The 21,443-nt window shown below is 46.6% G+C and overlaps 4 non-coding genes across 4 annotated transcripts; 2 read left to right on the top strand and 2 right to left on the bottom strand.

The window, feature by feature from the left end:
- Positions 1-11,069: 11,069 nt before the first annotated feature.
- Positions 11,070-11,160, bottom strand: TRNAY-GUA (transfer RNA tyrosine (anticodon GUA)). Its single transcript is given in 2 exon segments — positions 11,070-11,105; positions 11,124-11,160. It is a non-coding gene; the product is annotated as a tRNA-Tyr (tRNA).
- Positions 11,161-11,401: 241 nt separating this feature from the next.
- TRNAR-ACG (transfer RNA arginine (anticodon ACG)) lies at positions 11,402-11,474 on the top strand. The gene has a single exon. It is a non-coding gene; the product is annotated as a tRNA-Arg (tRNA).
- Positions 11,475-13,324: 1,850 nt separating this feature from the next.
- On the top strand, positions 13,325-13,415 carry TRNAY-GUA (transfer RNA tyrosine (anticodon GUA)). The gene is given in 2 exon segments: positions 13,325-13,361; positions 13,380-13,415. It is a non-coding gene; the product is annotated as a tRNA-Tyr (tRNA).
- A 3,619-nt stretch (positions 13,416-17,034) lies between these two features.
- On the bottom strand, positions 17,035-17,107 carry TRNAR-ACG (transfer RNA arginine (anticodon ACG)). The gene has a single exon. It is a non-coding gene; the product is annotated as a tRNA-Arg (tRNA).
- Between the last annotated feature and the right edge of the window lie 4,336 nt (positions 17,108-21,443).

Here is a 21,443-nt window from a genome sequence, read left to right as displayed (position 1 = left end):
TTACAAAACAGGGAGAAAGAGCACAGATGACCATAACCCCCTTCCTTCCCTCCACAAACTGAAGTCAGCTCAGTCATTGAGAAAGATAAAGATTTTAACAAAGGGTCCAGGCCATTAGTTATTAGCAGTTAGTAGTTAGTTGTGGGTATCCTCTGTTCTATGTATCAATGTTATCTGTTAGTTATCTGTTTAATGTACTGTTGTACCCTAAAACCCAATCGTAAATGCACTGATTCTGTGGTTCGAATGTTACATTCATCCCGTCCCGTACTTTCCCTGCACCCCTACCTTAGTCTGTAAGCCCTGCTGCTCTCCGAGACACCGCCCACATACCAGCCTGCCCATCAACTTGGGGGCCTCGCCCACTCCTCGCCTGCTCTGGGCCTGTCACCGCCTTTATGCAAATCGAGTATAGCCGGAAGTGAGTTTAGAACCAAAGAACCGCTCAGAACAGCGAGCCCGATCAAGACCCGGAGAGACGGAATGCAGCACTGAGTGGGGAAAGAGCCAAGGTAGCTGCCAGTATCATCTATAAACATCGAAGAGGGGTCGCCATAACCTCTGAAGTCCCTGCTAAGAGTCACCCCCCCTAGACATTCGAGCCATCAGCGAGCCTAGGGACTCCCGTGAGGCGTGGCTTCCGGCTCTGCGACGACAGCGACGCAGATCCGACGAGACCTCCTCCTCGGCGGTGTCCGGCTGGTGCAGCGTGGGCAAGGGCATCCCTACCCCGAGCCGTCCCTCTGCTGAAATCACTAATAAAGGCATTAAAAGGAGATAACATCGACTCCTGCCTATTTATAACAATTTTGGGGGCTCGTCCGGGATCGCCACGCCCAGAAGAGGACGAAGAAGGGAAGGCGCCGCCCATCTTCGAACTCCTGGGACAGCTGGCGAACATCGGACCCCAGCAACAAGGGACGCAGCATCGAGGAAGACAGCGCCGAGGAGCGCCGGCTGGTAAGTATAGCCGGTGGCGGGAGTGGAGGCGAGCGAGTGTGGTGTGAATGAGACGGGGGCCGGCAGCTCGGACCTCCGAAGCGAGTGTGGACCCCTTAGTACCGCGGTTCCGGGACTCCCGCGAGGGGGCCGGCCGGGAACAGGGGGAAGCGAGTGGAGCTTGAGCGAGTGAGGCGCCTCCAGGGGCATAGTGGGCCCCCCTCCGAACGGGCGGAGGAAACCTAGGGTGTGAGTGGCCCGTGTGAGGTTGATAGGCAACTGGTAGGAGGCCCCACTAGGGATCCCCCCCCACAAGGGTAGTGGCTGGGCCCTGAGGGCGGGTCAACAGGCTACCCGGGGTAGTGGCTGAGGCCCTGAGGGCGGGCCGGCAGGCTACCCAGCGAGCAAAGGCGGTAAGCCCGTAGCGCGGCGGCTGGGGTCCTAAGGGCGGACCTACAGGCCGGCAACGAGGGGGTGCGCCGCTGATTTGGCGTAGGGTAGTGGGACCAAGAGTGCGAGCCTTACACTGGGCGGGGGTAGCTCAAAGGGGAGTTATGCTACCGGGTGTAAGGGACCTGCCCTGGCGGGGGTAGACGTGCAAACCGGACGGGAGTGTTGGGCGGGGGTACCACTAGGGTACGCTACCGGACACGTTGGGACCGTTGGGCGGAGGCGTCTACGCTATCCGGGGGCAGCCCACCGGCGGGCGGACAGGACGCTGTCCCGGGTGGGGGTGTGTGTGGTTAGGGAATTACTGAGGTGCGAGTAGTTCAAAGCTAGGGACAGAGTGAGTGTCGCACCGCGACGCACTAATCCTGGCTGCAGGCGGTGCCTGATACCTTGGGCCCCGGTCCACCGGCCGTCTGCGGGGATTAGTTTAGTGTGGCGTCGTGAGTAAGAGAGGGACAGTGGCTGGGCCCTGAGGGCGGGCCAACAGGCTGTCTGAGAGAGTGAAAGAGGGATAGTGGCCAGGACCTAAGGGCGTGCCAGTAAGCTATCCAGAGTGAATGAAATTTTAGATTTTAGTTGCCCGTCTTTAAAATTTCCGTTTGAGTAGGGGCACCTTATAAGATTTTAGTTCAAGAAAGGTCGCTTTTCTAGTTTGCGTTGTCCTGTCGTACAGTAGAGTATTTTCATTTGACTAAGTAAGAATGGGTGTGTGTGGAAGTAAGATCAGGAAGGAGAGAAAAGCGGGAAAAGGGAAGGTAGCTAACATCCCTTTTGATAGCCCACTAGGGAGAATGTTAGACCAGTGGGAGAACAATGAGAAAACTAAGAATTTAAACAAAGTGAAAATGATTCACTATTGCGTGGAAGTATGGCCAACCCTTAATCTACCCGGGGAATGGCCATGGTACGGTACCACCGACTCTTGGATGAGCTCACAGTTAAACCAATATTTGAGAGCCCAAGAGGAAGTAGACACAGAGCAGCTAAGGTATGCTGCTTGCTGGATGCATGTAAGATCAGGTACCGAGACAGTAAAAATTTGCAAGATGCAGGAAAAGGAAGGGAAAAATAAAGATAAGAAAGAAGAGAAGGGTCCTGTATGGGACCCCCTTGAGCACTTACCCCCTCCTCCTATTTACCCTGATCTACCCCAAGTCAGTCCTCAGACCCCTTCCTCACCAGTTTCCTCCCCTGTACCTAATTCCCCTTCCCCTAATTTTTCGGTAGATACGTCCCCGATGGGGACTAATTTTTCTATGAATGCCCCTCTAGTAGGTGCTGTGAATTTTTCTGGGAATACACCCCTAACAGTAACATCTCATAGCTTTAGTAAAAACCCCTTTTATAGCTTTGTAGCTTCTCCTACTCCCCCTTCAGTCTCGCAGCCAGTCTCTCCAAACTCCATACATTCTCCATCGCCATCTAAACTTCCTGTTCCACCTCGTAGCTGGGAGCTAGACCTTAACACCCCGAATACGGACCCCTCTCACAGTACCAACCTCATAGGGGCAACTGAAGTCCCAGAGGGACATAACTATAACACCCGGTCCAGAACTAAACTTTTCCCCTTAAGGGAAGTCCCGATGGGTGGAGTTGCAGGAGGGGTCGGTTTTGTAAATGCTCCACTAACAGCTTCAGAGGTGAGGAATTTCAAGAAAGAACTGGGAAACCTGGTAGAGGACCCTGTAGGCATATCGAATCAAGTTGATCAATTTCTGGGCCCCAATACCTACACGTGGGGAGAGATGAATTCAATTCTGAAGATTTTATTTAGCCCAGAAGAGATTAGAATGATTAGGACCGCTGGGATGAAAATTTGGGAGAAAGAAAACAGAACGGGTCCGCCAGGAGATTACAAATTACCAGTCGTAGATCCGAGGTGGGATCCGAACAGGGAGGAAGACCGGAGAAGTATGGACGACTATCGGAGTCTAATAGTTAAAGGTATAAAGGAATCAGTACCCCGAAGCAATAATACCAGATTAGCATTTGATAATATGCAGGGGAAAGACGAGACTCCCGCAACCTGGTTAAACAGGTTAAAGAGGAATTTTCAACTTTATTCAAGTATAGACCCCGATAGTCCCGAGGGTCAGGTGTTGTTAAAGACACAGTTCGTCACCAAGTCCTGGCCCGATATTAGGAGGAAATTAGAAAAAATAGAAGACTGGCAAGAAAAAGATGTAAATGAGTTGTTAAGAGAGGCTTTAAAGGTCTATCTAAGAAGGGAGGAGGAGAAAACCAAGACGAAAGCAAAGATAATGGTGGCTGTAGCAAGAGAAGCGATACAAGATCAAAACCCTCCCAATCGGAGAAGTACCAAGTCAGGGGGAGGAAGGGCCTTACCACCTTGGAAGACTCCTGGGAGGCCAGGAGAGGACAGAAAATGCTTCTATTGTGGGGAGGTTGGACACATAAGAAGAGAGTGTCAGAAATTATCCTTTGATGAAGCCATCACAAAAGAACAGGATGCCTTAGAGAAGCTATTAAAGGGCGAAAACAACGAGGATTAGGGGTGTCATGGGCTCTATGCACTAGGGGACCCGATGTACCACCGAGGTGAGCCCATAGTAAATTTTGAAGTGGGTCCCCAACACGAGGAATATGAATTTTTAGTAGACACTGGAGCAGACCGATCCAGTATTAGGAAGCTTCCAGTGGGAGTTAAGGTCGGAACTAGAACATGTGAGGTCGTAGGGGCGGAGGGGAAACCATTCACAGCCTCAATTATAGAAGGAATAGAGGTCAAAGGGAATTCCAAACAAATAAGAGCGGATTTTATTTATTTACCGGACCTAGAGAGCAACCTATTGGGACGCGATTTGCAAGTACTATTAGGAATAGGAGTTATCCCCGAAGGCGGCCAAATGAAAGTAAAGATTATGAAATTAACTGCCGGAGACATAGAGGAAATAAACCCAGAGGTATGGGCAGAAGGAGGGAAGAGCGGCCTCCTGAATATACCACCTATAGAAGTTAAAATGCAACCAGGAACTCCTCCCATCAGGATAAAACAGTATCCAATGTCTTTGGAAGGAAAGAAAGGGTTGATCCCCATTATTGAACAACTGTTAAAAGAAGGCATCCTGGAACCATGCATGTCCCCACATAACACACCCATCTTAGCTGTGAAGAAAGCGGAAGGGAAATATCGATTGGTTCAGGATTTACGGGAGATTAATAAGAGGACTATCACCAAACACCCTGTAGTCCCTAATCCATACAATCTCCTGAGCCAGATTCCCCAAGAGCATGCCTGGTTCACCACCATAGATTTGAAAGATGCATTTTGGGCATGTCCACTAGCAGAGGAGAGCAGAGACTGGTTTGCGTTCGAATGGGACCATCCTGAAACAAAGAGGAGACAGCAGCTAAGATGGACACGCCTACCCCAAGGGTTCACTGAGTCACCAAATTTATTTGGGCAAGCTTTGGAAAGGCTGCTAGAGCAATTCACCCCAGAAGGACAGGTGCAAATCCTCCAGTATGTAGATGATTTACTGATTTCAGGAGAAAACCAACTTGAAGTGAGAACCACCAGCATTAAACTCCTGAATTTTCTGGGGGAAAAAGGGCTGAAAGTATCAAAAAGGAAATTACAATTCGTGAAACCAGAAGTGACCTATTTGGGGCATTTGATTGGCAAAGGATACAAGAAATTAAGCCCTGAAAGGATTGCTGGAATAATAGCAATACCTGCTCCAAAAACCAAAAGAGACATAAGAAAATTATTAGGCCTTTTGGGTATTGCAGACATTGGATTGATGAGTACACCCAAAATGTGAGATTCCTTTATGATAAATTGGTAAGTCCAGAGCCCATAGAGTGGACACAAGAGGATGAAAAACAATTGGAAAAACTAAAAAACAAGTTGTCCACCGCACCTGTCCTGAGCCTGCCCGATCTGAAGAAAGAATTCGATCTATTTGTGAACACCGAAGGAGGAGTGGCCTATGGTGTGTTAGCTCAGGAGTGGGGAGGGTGCAAAAAGCCAATTGCTTTCCTTTCCAAAATATTAGATCCTGTAGCCCGAGGGTGGCCAGCCTGTCTGCAAGCTGTAGCCGCCACCGCAGTGTTGGTTGAGGAGTCCCAAAAGCTCACATTAAATGGAAAAATTCAAATTCATACACCTCATGATATCAAAACAGTTTTGAGCCAAAAAGCCCCGGGGTGGGTAACCGATTCCCGGATCCTGAAATATGAGATCACTTTAATAAACTCGGAGAACTTGAGGTTAACAGTTTCCAAAAACCTGAACCCTGCACAGTTCCTCTCTGGGGAACCACCTCCAGACTTGGAGCATGATTGTCTGGAACTTATGAGTCTCCAGACGAAGGTAAGGGAAGATTTGGAAAGTACTCCCTTACCTTATGGAAAAAGGTTATTCACTGATGGATCATCACGAGTTCTAGAGGGGAAAAGGGTTTCAGGGTATGCAGTGGTAGAAGGATCCACCATAGAAGACATTCAAGTTCGAGAAACGGGAAAGTTACCCTCGAGTTGGTCTGCCCAACTCTGCGAAATTTATGCTGTAAAAAGGGGACTAGACCTATTAGGAGGAGACCGGGGAACTATTTACACCGATTCGAAGTACGCTTTTGGGATAGTCCATACCTTCGGAAAGATCTGGGAGGAACGGGGATATCTCAATTCAAAAGGGAAAGACCTAGTGCATAAGGAAATGATAAGATCAGTTTTAACGTCCTTGTTAAAACCCATTGAGATTGCTGTGGTACATGTAAAAGGACATCAAAAAGAAACCACATTTGAAGGGAAAGGGAACCAACTAGCAGACAAAGAAGCAAAAAGAGCAGCTCAAGACCCCAAAGGATCAATTAGAATATTAGCCTTAAATGAAACATCAGAGGAAGAGGGAGGGGAAGAGAAACCGAAGTATGATAGAACAGAATTAAAAGCGATCAAGGACCTAGGAATGAGGGAGGGAGAGCATGGGGAATGGTTAACTCCGGATGGCAGGAAGTTTTTGAATAAACCCCTAGCCAGAAGGATTTTAACCGAAATTCACGAACTAACCCACTGGGGAACCCAGGGATTATGTGATCATTTCTTAAAAGAAAACTTTTGCATAGGAATATACAGCATAGCAAAAGCCATAACGCAAGGGTGTACGATCTGCCAAAAAGTCAACCAACGGATAGCGAGGAAAGCCATACCTGGAGGGAGGGAACTAGCTCTGAGACCATTCCAGAGTATTCAGATTGACTTCACTGAGATGCCTCAAATCCAAGGGTACAAACATCTATTGGTCATAGTCGACCACCTTACTCATTGGATAGAGGCGTTCCCGACCAAAAAGGAAACAGCGGAAGTAGTGGCAAAAATACTCCTAGAGCACATAATCCCTCGGTATGGGTTAGTAAATAATATTGATTCAGACAGGGGAACTCATTTTACTGCTAAAATTCTGCGCCAAACTGTTAAAGAATTAGGCATAAATTGGAGATTGCACACCCCCTGGCACCCCCAGAGCTCAGGGAGGGTGGAAAGAATGAACCAGACCCTTAAAAACGTATTAACAAAATTAATCGAAGAAACACAGTTAAATTGGTTAAAGTGTCTACCCCTAGCTCTCCTGAGAATCAGAACTAGGCCAAGATCGGATATAGGGGCTTCCCCCTATGAGATGATGTTCGGGCTCCCCTTTCTTTTAACAACCCACAGCACCGGGGAATATATAGAAGGTGATACAGCCGCCCGAAAGTATCTACAGACCATCGGTAAAACACTAGAAAACCTCAGAATAAAAGGGTATATTCCTCAGACTTCCCCACTCGACGCTAACATACATCAAATAAATCCTGGGGATTGGGTTTTAATTAAATCTTGGAGCACTACCCCATTGACCCCAAAATTTGAAGGTCCTTTCCAGGTACTCCTAACCACTCATACCGCGGTACGCACTAAAGAAAGAGGCTGGACCCACATCACTAGAGTAAAAGGACCTGTGTCACCCCCAAGTGAACCCCCAGACCTAAACCAACCAGCTGACTCTTCCGATTGGACGGTAACCCCGCAACTGGACCCACTAAAACTGACGTTTAAAAGGAAAACAAAAACTCAGTAGAAGACTGGAGCAACTCAGTTGAGCCCCAGAGACTGTTAAAGAACTGTGATTAAGAAATTAATTCAAGCGAAAGAAAGTTATTATAAATCACTTGCTGTTGTATTAAGTTTGAAAATTGTTAACATTGTTGTAATAAAGTTCAGTTAATGTTAAAAGCAGTTAAGCAAATAGATAAGTAAATTAGAACATATATTCAAATTTCTCTCCTAGAGCAATCTTTAGAAGGGCGAAGTAACCAAATTAACCTCCGAGTGGAAGGAAAGATAACTACAGAACCCTAAGGACAGAACGCGGAGAGCCCCTAAGTCCCAAGAGGCAAGCCCAGGTGAGACCAAAACAATCATGGTTCATACTGGACTCTTGGGGAAGCTGATAGGACTGATACTAGTCCTGGCGATGAATAAACATACAGAAGGGGCCGCTTGCACAAAGTGCTATTCACCCATCTATGATGGGGAGGATGTACAGCAGTTGATAAGGGTTCATACGAATGTAAACCCCACTTGTTTTGAGGCTGGACAACTTACCTCCTGCCAAGAGGAAGGTAAGAAATATTGGGTTGCTAAAAATATAGCCAATTATAGGCAGCGTCTGACTGGAGAATGCCCTATGAGAGAATGGTTCTGCTTAGAAAAGATAGACAATCAGGAAGGGGCCTCAGACCTAGTGAAAGAAAAACCCTTAACCATCAGAAAAGATGAATTAAGTGAACTCCCCAACGAAAATTTATTCATTGATCTAATTGAGAGGATTAGCCACGAATTGAACTTAACTAACTGCTGGATATGTGGGAGTACTCAAGTAGCAGACGTATGGCCTTGGGAAGGGATCAGTTTATCACCATTAGACATACTAAAATGGAAAATGATGAATCCAGAACCACCATACATAGGGGAAAGAGAAATAGAGCAATGGGATTTGAAAACTAAAGTAGTCGGAGAAGAATGCATTAAAAGAACAGGCAAACGATACAAGACCCCAGTGGGGAGAATGGCCTGTAAAAGAACCCTCATTATCAGGGACTTCATCCAAAAGTGGATTCCCAGAGAACCGTACACCTACTGGGCAACTAGGAAAACGGAAACAGGATGTATCTATAATGAGGTGTATGACTTGTACCAATGCACTGACCGGGGAATTAACCCCTTTTGGGGAATTAAAGAAATCTCGAAATACTGGGAATCTCCATTTATTACCCAAAATACGTTCTGGAACGCCCCCGAACATCTCTTTTGGATTTGTGGGGACAAAGCGTATACACATCTTCCCAGGGATTGGGCAGGGAGCTGCACTATAGGAATTATAAAGCCAGCTTTCTTTCTGTTGCCACGCCAATCTGGAAACACCCTGGGAGTACCATTATATGACAACCTAAAGAGGCAAAAACGAACCGTAATCAATATGGGCAGCTCCCAAGATTGGAAAGGAGAAGTTTGGACTCCTGAAAAAATTATACAAACATATGGACCAGCAACCTGGGCGCAAGACGGGTCGTGGGGGTATCGAACTCCCGTTTATATGTTAAACCGAATTATTAGGCTGCAGGCAGTCTTAGAAGTAATATCAAATAACACTGCCCTAGCATTAGACCATATCAGCCAGCAGTTATCCCAAACTAGGACAGTGGTATATCAAATAAGACTAGCGGTGGATTACCTGTTAGCCGATGAGGGTGGCATATGCGGGAAGTTTAATACCTCTGAGTGCTGCCTTGAGATTGACGATAAGAGTGAGGTCATTAGAAACATCTCGAAAGAAATCAGGAGAGTCGCCCACGTGGGAAACCAGGAGTGGACCCCATTACTAAACATTGACTGGTGGGACAGATTTTGGTCATCCAAGGGGGCGTGGTGGAAGAAAGTAAGTTTTATAGCTCTGAGTGCATTAGTAAGCCTCATACTCATCCCATGCTTACTACCCTGCCTAATCCGAATTATTACATCAGCAGTGCAAGCAAGCCTCCAAATATCCCAAGGTAATACACAAAAGCTCCCACATATGTTGAGTTTAACATCAGAAATAAAGGAACTAAGTACAGCAGAAGAAATTTACAATCAATACCAAGAACTCAAAAGAATTGATGCGAGTTAAACTCGATCAAAGAAAAAGAGGGGGGATTGAGAAAGATAAAGATTTTAACAAAGGGTCCAGGCCATTAGTTATTAGCAGTTAGTAGTTAGTTGTGGGTATCCTCTGTTCTATGTATCAATGTTATCTGTTAGTTATCTGTTTAATGTACTGTTGTACCCTAAAACCCAATCGTAAATGCACTGATTCTGTGGTTCGAATGTTACATTCATCCCGTCCCGTACTTTCCCTGCACCCCTACCTTAGTCTGTAAGCCCTGCTGCTCTCCGAGACACCGCCCACATACCAGCCTGCCCATCAACTTGGGGGCCTCGCCCACTCCTCGCCTGCTCTGGGCCTGTCACCGCCTTTATGCAAATCGAGTATAGCCGGAAGTGAGTTTAGAACCAAAGAACCGCTCAGAACAGCGAGCCCGATCAAGACCCGGAGAGACGGAATGCAGCACTGAGTGGGGAAAGAGCCAAGGTAGCTGCCAGTATCATCTATAAACATCGAAGAGGGGTCGCCATAACCTCTGAAGTCCCTGCTAAGAGTCACCCCCCCTAGACATTCGAGCCATCAGCGAGCCTAGGGACTCCCGTGAGGCGTGGCTTCCGGCTCTGCGACGACAGCGACGCAGATCCGACGAGACCTCCTCCTCGGCGGTGTCCGGCTGGTGCAGCGTGGGCAAGGGCATCCCTACCCCGAGCCGTCCCTCTGCTGAAATCACTAATAAAGGCATTAAAAGGAGATAACATCGACTCCTGCCTATTTATAACAGTCATCACATCCAGCTTTTCCTTTCACTTTGAAAGATGAATGGGTACAGAGTTTCATACAAGAGGACTCAGGCCTTCATGCCAGTTTCACCCATGTTAGGGTTGGGACGGCAGTAAGACGGGACAACTGTGTGGTAGGTGACATCTATAATAGATAGATGCTGGTAAAGACACAATTTTCAATAAGGGAGAGAGTCAATACATGCTAATCTTAGAATGAGTGGAGTAGGGAGGGAACTTAAATATTCAGTTCCAAGCCCTGGCCATGGGCAGGGATGTGCCCTGTCCAACCTGGACTTGAACACTTCAGTTGGCTGGATAAGAAAATGTATTCTTTTTGTGGCAGTATGTAGATACAGGCTTACGCTGTATAAACAGTGTCTAGACATTTGGAAGAGAGGACAGGAGACTTGGAAAAATGACCCTCAGAATTTCAACATCCTAATTAACTGCGATGAGACAAAGGGAGCTCAGCCGGTATCCTCCTGCACTGACTTGCTTTGTGGCACGTTGGAGTATGAACACACATCTTGTTTTCCTTTAGAAATTCAGGAGGTGTTGGCAGTCCTGCATTAGGCACAGCATTCCCTGCTCCCGCAGGAACAGCCGCTCCTGAGAGAGAGATACAGCGCACAGGCTCTGTTTGCGATGGGGGCGGAACTCTTCGAGAAAAGCAACCGTATCTGCAAAAGGTTAAAGAGAAATTGTTAAAAAGCAATTCCCACAGAAAGGGCAAAAAATTGAACGTCTCCTTCGAGCCGGAATCGAACCAGCGACCTAAGGATTCCCGTGGGGCGTAACCGCTACAGTCCTCCGCTCTACCAGCTGAGCTATCGAAGGGACCTGCCACTCAGCCTGGCGCCGCGCACCAAGATCGCAGTCGGCTCGCCTTACGCATGCGCAGAACGCGCTGCCTCCCGGCGGACCCTACGGCCGACCGCCGGGCGGGAACGCCGGGAGCGCCCCCTGCTGGAAGGGTGGGTCGGGACCCGGGCCGTGAGGGGCGGCCGGGGGTGTGAGGGGCGCGCTGCGCCCTTGCTCTCGGGTATAGAGAACAGCGGGTTAGGATAACGTACGTGCAGGGCCAGTGGCGCAATGGATAACGCGTCTGACTACGGATCAGAAGATTGTAGGTTCGACTCCTGCCTGGCTCGCATTTGTTTTTGTTTTCCGTTCTCGGTCCTGGTCGCACCCTGAAGGTGTCATGGCTTTCCAATCTGATCTCACCATCCTGACTTCTTGCATTCCTCTTCTCTTATATCTTTTTTTTCTCTTCTTTTTCCCCATCTGATCTCATCATCCTGACTTCATCAGGAACTGCAGTGACAGGACAAGGAGTAACAGGTACAAAATAAGAGAGGGGAAATTTAGATTAGCGATCAGGAAGAAATTCTTTGCTGTCAGGCTGGTGAGACACTGCAACAGGTTTCCCAGGGGGGCTGTGGGGTCCCAGCTCTGGTAGTGTTCAGGACCAGGCAGGATCAGGCCTTGAGCAAGGCCTGATAAAGTCTGAACAAGGCAAGCATGGCCTAGTGGGAGGTGTCCCTGTCCCTGACAGGCAGGTTAGGATCAAATATCTGTAAGGTCACTTCCAACCCCTTAAAAGTCTATGATCCTATGATTTAACCCCATTTGTATGCCTGGTAGTGCTGTGTTTCCCATAGTAAGACACCACTGTAGGATTTTTTTTTTTTATTTTATTTTTTTTTTCCCCCCCAAATTATCCAGATTAACACACCATTACATTAAATGGGGGAGAAACTTTCTGGCCCTGGGTGAGGAGCACTGTACTCCACATTGGCCTGACACTTAATGGTTACACCCACAGACAACATCAAAGAAAACAACCAGGAGGTCTCTGAAGACAGCAAGCAATGCTGCTGTGATTAGGAATGTCGTTTATGTTCTAATTATCCCTTAGTCTTCAGAACTGCAAGAACATCCTTGTTCTGGAGTTGCATGAAAAGTGTGTGATTTTGCAACAAAACCCAAATATTTTTCATTTACATAAAGGCTCTGCACCGTATAAGGAAGAGCGTGCAAGCAGGAGAGACGAAGAAGGTATTCCTAATGATTAGATTTGCGAGCACGCCATAGCTTCAGAGTAGCCAGTTATCAAATCACAGAATGGTTTGGGTTGAAAGGGACCTTTAAAAGTCACCTAGTTCCAACCTTCCTGCAATGAGCAGGGACACTGGATATCTTCAACTCAATCAAGTTGCTCAGAGGCCCAGACCTTGGATGTTTTTAGGGAGGGGGCATTCACCTCTCCAGGTGATCTTTTACAGCGTTTTGTGAAGACCCCACTGTAAAAAATACCTTCCTTATATCCAGTCTGAGCCCACCCTCTTTCAGTTCAAAGCCATTACCCCTTGTCCTGTTACTACATGCCCACGGAAAAAGTTCCCTCTCCAGCTCTGTTGGAACTCCTTTAGGTACTGGAAGGTGTTCTGAGGTCTGCCAGGAGCTGTCTCTAAGCTGAGCAACTAAAATTGTCTCAGCCTGACTTCACAGGAGAGTTATTTCTACCCTCTGATCATTTTGTGTCCCTCTTCTGGACTCAGTCCATCAACTCCATGTCTTTCCTGTGCTGAGGCCCGCGGAACCGGACGCAACAGTGTGCGGATTCAAATTTCCCAAAAGAAGTGGTTCACGGCAGAATGAATAAGTAACTGCGGTAGCTCATGAGTGTTGCTAACACTTGGAAGCGATGTGTGCGTGTTGCTGTGAACGGGCCCTGCTTTTGCTTCACAAAACACGGCTGCGCTAAGAAGCATGCGGCTCAGGCAGGAGTCCAGCCTCCAATGTGCGTACACAAAGTGAGAGGAGTTGGCCATTACACCTTTGGTTCCCCGCCGCGACCCAGCCGCGGCCGCTGCGCACCCACCAAGCGCCCTTCCCGCCTCTCGGCCCCGTGGGGACCGGCGCCGCCAGGAGCATGCGCAGAGCCGCGCGCGGGGCGGGGCGGCGCCTTGTGCGGCCGCTGGGGGGCGGCGGTTGTGTCCCTTCGATAGCTCAGCTGGTAGAGCGGAGGACTGTAGAGGCCGCGCCCCGCGGGAATCCTTAGGTCGCTGGTTCGATTCCGGCTCGAAGGAGACGTTGTAATTTTTTTTCTTTGGGATCAGAGCGTGGCTTCGCTCCCGCTCAGGAAGACGCTTCTAGACTTATTTGCAAACACGTGTGATACACAAACAATTCACTTCCCCCCCCCCCGCCCCCTCTTGAGGGGAAGCAACAAAATAATACCACAAAGAGGTGGCAGCCCTGCAGTAAAGACTGAAATACGTGTTGCAGCAGTGCTTTTGGAAGTGCTTTGTTGTTTTCCATAATAATATTAGTTATTACTATGTTTAATAAAACTAGAATTAATTATACTTTAAGGAGATTTAATAAATAATACAATATCCTAATAACAGAATTGTTAGGATTGGACAGGACCTCTGGATCCCCACCTGCTGAGGTAGAGTCACCTAGAGGAGTGTACACAGAAATGCATCCCGGTGGATTTGAATGTCTCTAGTGAGGGAGATTCCATAACCTCCCTGGGCAGCCTGTTCCAGTGCTCTGCCACCCTCAATGTGAGGAAATTCTTCCTCATGTTGAGCTGGAATTTCTGGTGCCTTAGTTTGTGGCTATTGCTCCTTGTCCTGTCACTGCTGAAAAGAGTCTGGCACCATCCTCATGGTACCCCCTCTGAGATACTTATATGACTTAATGAGATTCCCTCTCAATTTAATAATGTATATTTGGCATTCTCCCATGTGAAGCCAAAAATAATTAAGCAGGTTTTGTTCAGTTTTAGCTAGTTTCATTAGGTCCTCTTTCCCATGATGGTCTTTTGCATTCTGCTCTGGACAGTCTCTCCTCATTTTGCGTGTTGCTTTATGTGATGCCAAACAAGCTGTACTAACTGGGCTTTCTGTGGTGCCAGATAATCCTTATAAATGAGGGCTGTGAGCACCCTGGCTGATAGGAGTGGATAAAAGTCCTCCACCATCTCTTGATTTAAGGTGACAGATGTGATGTTTGGTCCTATGGATGTGCCAAAAAGGGTGACATGGGATGTTCTAGCAGAATATGGAGCAGAGGGAAGGGGTCATAGAAGTCATTACACAGGAGAGGCTTAGTGCAGACAGACATGGGCTTGCTTAGGACGTAGTTAATACAGGACACAGCACTCATACTCTGTTTTTTTCTCTCCTGTGTTCTATTGTTTCCTTTTTCCTTCAAGTCTTCTTTTCCATTACAGGTGCTACGTGGGGTGCAGAAAAGCATGCTTGGCAACAGCTCCTGGCTTGGAGAGAGTAAACGTGTCTGAAAGTGTCCAAATCTGTCTGCATAGCAGGGGGAGAATGGAAGTGAGGTTTTCTCCTTCAACAGAACCCCGAGTGAGTCCTCTCTCTGTGTGGGAGCATTTCTCTGGGGTAGATTTCAGATATGAGAGCAAGGAAGACCCACTCTCTGTGGGAATATAGTACAAGCAAGATTATCAGCAGGGAAATAGATTTATGAAGCTCAGCAGGAGTCAGACCTGCAAACTGCTTCTCTTTGTGCATTACCTCCCTGGCCTCAGTGACCTCTTTATGAATTAGTATGTTTTTGTGCATGTGTATGGACACACACACACAGACACCAACTACAACTTTCCTCCCTTCTCTTCCAGCATGGTGCAGTGTATCCCTCTCAGGAACTGTCCCAGTTGGAACCCAGGCATGAAAACCAGCCTTTTAGGGAACAGAGGCATCTCAGTGAGCACAAATTGAGGAAAGTCATCCATTTCCTTAGCTGTCTGATATCCACATGACTTTGTACTCACCAGCAGTCAAATCTGAATCCACAATCCCAAAGCACATCCCTGTGCCATTCCCTGGTGTGGGACAGGGAACAGACTCTATCTAGGGCCATAGTATTTAATTCCCAAGAATCACCCCTTCCTGTATAAACATCTCTAAACTCCTTTGTTCCTTGTCACTGATTCAGTGACAACTCTTCTCCTAAAGGATAGCTCACAAAATAAAAGCATACACAGACTTTCTTCAAGAGAAGGGATCATCTTTTTCCCCGCTCTCTCCATCTCTAAGATATTTTTTCTCTCTCACCCACTCAGAAAGAATTTATCTGCATGCATTTCTGTGTAAGAATGTAATACACCTGAGGGATGCATTTCTGTGTAAGAATGTAATACACCTGAGGGATGCATTTCTGTGTAAGAATGTAATACACCTGAAGGAGAATGAAAGCCAGGACAGGGAAAAAAAAAAAAAAAAACAAAACAAAACAAAAAAAAAAAAAAAAAAAAAAAAAAAAAAAAAAAAAAAAACCACCAACAAATGGGAAACAAAAATGAAACCCCTCACAAAATGTCCTGATCTCAGGACTTACTTTATGCTAAGCAACTATTCTGCCTCTTTAGTTACAGCCTGCTTGGCTCAGCTTCCCATTCTTCTAAGACATGCTCATGGATCTAAAGGTACTAAATGTTTTTCACTATAGTGGCAAACTATTCATTGCTTGCTTGATAGTGTAACCTGTGAAATACTTAATTTAAGTGCAAGTTATTAGTGACAGTCACCTGCAAGTGCATAATTATTTTTGTATCTGGTCTCCAGCAAGGGCCAGTAATGAGCTGTGTGTACAATCTATTCAATCATTTATATCACTTAATAATGAAAGATGTCAGAGATTATAAAAGCCCCAATCATACAACATTTCACTCTGATACACTGGGTTGGTTACCAGAGTAGGGCACTTCAGGCAAACAAGGGATGAGGGATTTTTAAATAACCTCATGGGTACATGGGGGACACACCTGCTGCAACAGAAGGGAAATTTTCTGGTCATGTCTTGTAAGGTTTGTTTCTATTTCAAACAAAAGCTGTCCCTTTTGCTGGAGAAAGGAAAAACAGAATAAATCTCATGGGAGTATGAGGGTAAAAAGTTTCAGTCTGCCTGATGGATTATTAAAGGAGAGATGGTGAAAATATTCCTCCACAACAAGGTGCTTCCTGATGAATGCAGTCTGAGATATGTGGCACATGCATGCGCAAGATGTTCTGCTGATCGTAAAGGTGGGAAGCCACTGGAAACAAGAGAGCACCTTCCTGATTTTGTTAGTACCTGAAACTTTATTATTCCTTTAAACCGAGGTACTCTTTGTCAGTGTATCTATTTTGAATATTGTAAGCACATGCTTCTTTTTGTACCTACTCTTCACCTGACCTAAGTGGGATTTCAGGGTCACCGAGCTATCACTCAGCTATCAGCAGCTCTCTCAGCTCACATCCTGGGCACATGATTTTTATCTCCCCGGGACATTCCCCTGTCCCATTTCAGCAGGAGGAGTTGGATAAATGAGCATCCTCCAGGGTCAGCCAAGCTGGAGCGTGACAGTGGAAAACTGGAAGATGCTGGGAAAAGACTTGAATATTGGAAGTTCCCAGTGGGGTTGGGAAAGATCCATGTAATAAAATCTTTTCGAAAAGAAATGTTTGGAGGCGGAGCTGACCCAGTTGAAAATTCCCAAAGATGCTGAGCAGGATGCGCGGGTAGCAACATAAAGGAACCCAAATGCACAATTCCAGCTTCTGTACCGCTTGTTTGTTTGTAGTTACCCAGCTTCCCAGTTTTCCGCCCACCTTTGCACTGACGGGTGGGTGGGAAACTCGGGGAAGACCAGAGCTGGGAGGGCAAGGAGGAGTATAAAACTGAAAAGAACGAGCCAGGTAGGAGTCGAACCTACAATCTTCTGATCCGTAGTCAGACGCGTTATCCATTGCGCCACTGGCCCCCAGTTGTTGTACCCCTCCCCTGTGGGTGGTGCTGTATCTTCCCCTAGGGGCCCAGGGGACATTTCCGGTGTCTAGCGTCACCAAAATGCAGAGGTTGAACAGTGGCGATCCCTCTATCTGTGCCCAAGCTCCATAGCTGATATTGCTTCACTGTGATGAAGAGCTCTGCAAGTGCAAGCTGAGAATAAGTCCCATGGTGTCACTTGATGCAATAGCTATGCTGAAAGGAAAACAGGAAAAACATCATAATATAATCCAGTTCCCAAATTCTGGCAGATGTGTCATGCCCCTTCACTCATAAACCCTGTTGTCTCCCTGCCCCCAGCAGCCATTTGCGCCAGCAGAGCCTGCCTGTTCCCCTGATGTCTGCAGGAGGAATCCCAGCTGGTGGGAGAAGGAGGCGGCATCTGCTGCTTCTGTGGTTCTGTAGCAGATGAGCCTTGCCTGGTCCTGCCTCCAGGAAGGACCCCAGATCAGGCAGACAGGGCCTGCAGAGCTGGGACTGACAGAGAGCTGATCTGCTCTGAGGGCTAAGGACATCTCTGAAGGCAGTCAGGCAGCATCAGCACCTCGTCCAGCAGCCCTCACGCCACTGTCACATCAATACCTCTCCCGTGACAACACGCCTGACTCATGTCCGTACGCTGCTTCCTGCCCCAGCCTCTGAATTACTCTTGGTCTCTACCCCATATTATTTCCTACAGCTCAGCTGCCAGAGACAATGCCCTTTGAACTGTCCAAATGGGCTTTGCCTCTGAATTCATACAGAGCATCATGTTGGTGCTCCAGCAAAGGCAACTGTTGTCCCAGCAACTGTGGTCTTGGTCACTTGATGTGTTCCACAAAGGCCACGAGGTCACAGAACTTGTTTTCCAGTTTTTACTCATCCATCACATGCAAAATAGATTTTGCTTTTCCAAGAAGAGATGGGGATTTATGACATTTTGGATTCAGCTTCAGGACTTCTTGCTGAAACTTGCTGCCTGCTTTTCTGAGCCCTTTGCTTACCTGGTGGCAGTCAAATGCATTGATCTATCACTGATAATAACTTGATGTCAGTGAGCTGCAAGTTTCTTTCCCATGATAGGTTTTGATGTTTGAGTTCTGGCATGACAGTTGTCCATTCAGGCTTTTATGAACAGGTCTGTACTAGAGAGAGACAGGATACTGGAAAAAAAAACCTGCTTATTCAGCCCCACTTTCATTAAGCCAATGAAAACCAAACCAAAACAGTTAACCAGTGTTGTAAATTAGGGAGCTTGGGAGAGAATATGAATGGTGCTTTTTTCCATTCCTTAGAAGCAGGATGGGATTCATGCAACCTGCTGCCATGGAAAATGCTAAGAGCTGTTGGAGCCAGATGTTAATTACCACAACCCTATTTGAACATGCATTGCTACTGTACATTCCTGGCAGCAGTGACTTTGCCTGACTACTGTGAAAAGTCATGGCTTTTGGCTTGACTTGCTTGTGAGTGCTCCTTCAAGTCATGGATTATCTTGTGGGGTACTGAAGGTATTATGTTCTGGATAACAATAACGAAGTTGAGGATGAAGTTTGAAAGGAGGGTGAGCCAGTTTGACAGCTCTTTAGCCCAAAGTAAAGAGGTCCCACTTCTCCTCTCTTCTCCACTGCTCTCAAGTACACAGCTTGCCTTGTTCTAGCTATAGTTGTCTGTGGGCACTCCAGGCACCTGAGACAGCATGATAATCCAGCAAGGGAGGTAATTTTCCGATGGTCAGTGAAGTGAATCAGCTCAGATGGTGCTAATGAGGGGACCAGACCTTGCAGTCAGGGCCAGCACAAGGTAGGTAAGAGGCCCAGGCTGCCCTGTCCTGCTGGCCAGGTGTTTACCAAACTGCAGCCTGGAGGAGGAGTGTTGTGATGAGGTGATGCAGAAAAAGGCATGGAGTGGGAGCAAGGAGTGAGATGTGGGGAATATGTTGAGTAGGTGAGAGGTAGAGCCACTGTCTGTGTCCAAAGACAGCTCACTTTAGACCTGCTATTTCCTATCTCTCTTCATTTTTGTCCGTGCTCACTTTACTCTGTGCAGGTGCAAATAAGGTGGATAGTTAGTGAAGATGAGGCCAAATTCTTCCTTCCTCAGGCTGGTGCAGGGGGATAAACTGGGAGGAGCAGATCCTTCCTAAGCAAAGACTTGTAAATAGCTTGTCTCTTGCAAATGTTTGGCTTATTTTGGTTTTTGGGTTTTTTCCCCTGAATTAACCAGAAAAACCACAAAGTGAATGAAAGGAGGTGAGCAAGTCCAAATGGGTGGTGGGTGTATAACAACAGGAAGGGTGTAACTGCAAACAAGATTTTGCAGGGGTGGAGGTGGTGTCTTTTTCTACTTGGACATCTTGGACTCGCACCTATTCCTCCACTTGGCAGCCAGATGATCCACTGCATGCCCAGACCAGGCAAGATAGAGAGCTTCCATGTGGGAGCTCAGATCCCAGGGACGCTACCCCTCCCTGTGATGGGATGAAGAATGATGTTAGGGAAGGATAGTCTCTTGGATTTCCGTGTAGTTCCAACAGAATTTCTCTGAGCAAACAAGGCTGCTCTGTTTTGCCTAATGTAGCATGTGCTGCATTCCAAAACAGCTGCATCATGGTGTCTGGCAATTCAGAAAGCAGGACCCAGTGAGATGGGCCCTGTTTGAACCATAGAGAGGCTGCAACCAAGACTAATGGTTTGAGACAAAGCCTTGGTCAAATAGCAGACAATCCAAATGCCTGCAGAAAGCTGGAGCCAGAGCTGGGAATTAAGGCTAGTGGACCAATAAGGGAGTGAATACATGTAAGAGCTAGAAATGAGAAGGGGTACTACATCTCTAGAAGACACTTCTCCTTTGCCTCACTATTGTCCAGGGGAGAGTGTGCGGGCTGCAAGTGAAGGAAGGGACATTGCTTTGGATATTTGCACACAATGCTGTGGATATCATGGAGAACAAGCTGGCAACCCAGAGTGCTGGTAAGGTGCCCCAAGCTCTACGTGGAGTTTTACCACATCCTTTGGCAAGGAACAAGTCATTAGTATCCAATTACACTGAAATCATGCTTAACGCAAGACAGGTTAAGACAAAAAGACAATAAAAACATACACTCAGAGTTGTCAAGACAGATAAATTTATAAAAGAGGTAGGTGGGGAAATGAGAGAAAACCAGGCTTCAGTTACTGGCTTTGAAGATTAAATCAGCATGGCTATTCCCTCATATCCAGGCATTTTGCTGCAGGCCCTCCTGACACAGTAAGGAGCAGACAGCCTACTTTCCTCCATACCTTACGCCTCAGGCTGTGTTGACCAGGAAGCTTTTCCTTGTGGGGGAACTTCTCACGTTCTAAAAAGATATTTCTGCTAAAACCCCAAATTCTTCCAATCCTGCAAATTTCGCTAATTTGGTATAGAGTTCTTCCTATTTCTTCCCTGTTCAAGAGACAGGATGGCCTTTTCACTTGGCAAAAATAAGAATGATTTCATTGCTTTAGCATTACCTGTCCAGCTAACAATACCTTGGCTCCAGTGCTAAGCCTGAGTGCTGTTATGGGAAAGGCACTGACTTGATGTCTCAATGCCGCCTTTTTTCTTTTTCTTTTTCTTTTTCTTTTTCTTTTTCTTTTTCTTTTTCTTTTCTTTTTTCTTTTTCTTTTTCTTTTTCTTTTTCTTTTTCTTTTTCTTTTTCTTTTTCTTTTTCTTTTTCTTTTTCTTTTCTTTTTTCTTTTTCTTTTTCTTTTTTCTTTTTCTTTTTCTTTTTCTTTTTCTTTTTCTTTTTTCTTTTTCTTTTCTTTTCTTTTTCTTTTTTCTTTTTCTTTTTCTTTTTCTTTTTCTTTTCTTTTTCTTTTTCTTTTTCTTTTTCTTTTTCTTCTTTTTTTTCTCTTTTTCTTTCCCTATTTTCTTTTTTCCCCTTCTGTAATAATGTAAACATCTCCTCTTTGCCCTGCCTGATGTCATTATTCTGGTGGGCATACAGCAAAGTGTGTGAGCCTAGTCTGCCTTGGTTTGGAGGGGATGAGTTGCTTCAGGCTAGTGCTGGGAATAGAAGGGGAGCAGTCCCTGTCTGCTCAAGCAGAGGCTGTTCCCTGGTTGATGGGACTTGTCTTTTCAGGGAGAGGGCCAGACAGTTCACTCCTTCATGGAAGAAGATAAAGGAGATGAAGACTGACGTGGGAAGGATGAGAAGCAGGTTGCTGTGGTGCTGTGAAGTAGCAGAGGAGGTGGAAGCATTGTGCTGGGCTTGAGAAATCACTTTTAAAGGACTTGATTAATGCAGATGACATCCTGGAACTTACTGCTGTGCATGCACACACCGTCTCCTTCCTTATCCTCTTGTG

The sequence above is a fragment of the Hirundo rustica genome, chromosome 1, assembly GCF_015227805.2.
Source record: "Hirundo rustica isolate bHirRus1 chromosome 1, bHirRus1.pri.v3, whole genome shotgun sequence".
NCBI lineage: Eukaryota > Metazoa > Chordata > Aves > Passeriformes > Hirundinidae > Hirundo > Hirundo rustica.
This window is presented reverse-complemented; position numbering and strand designations above follow the sequence as displayed.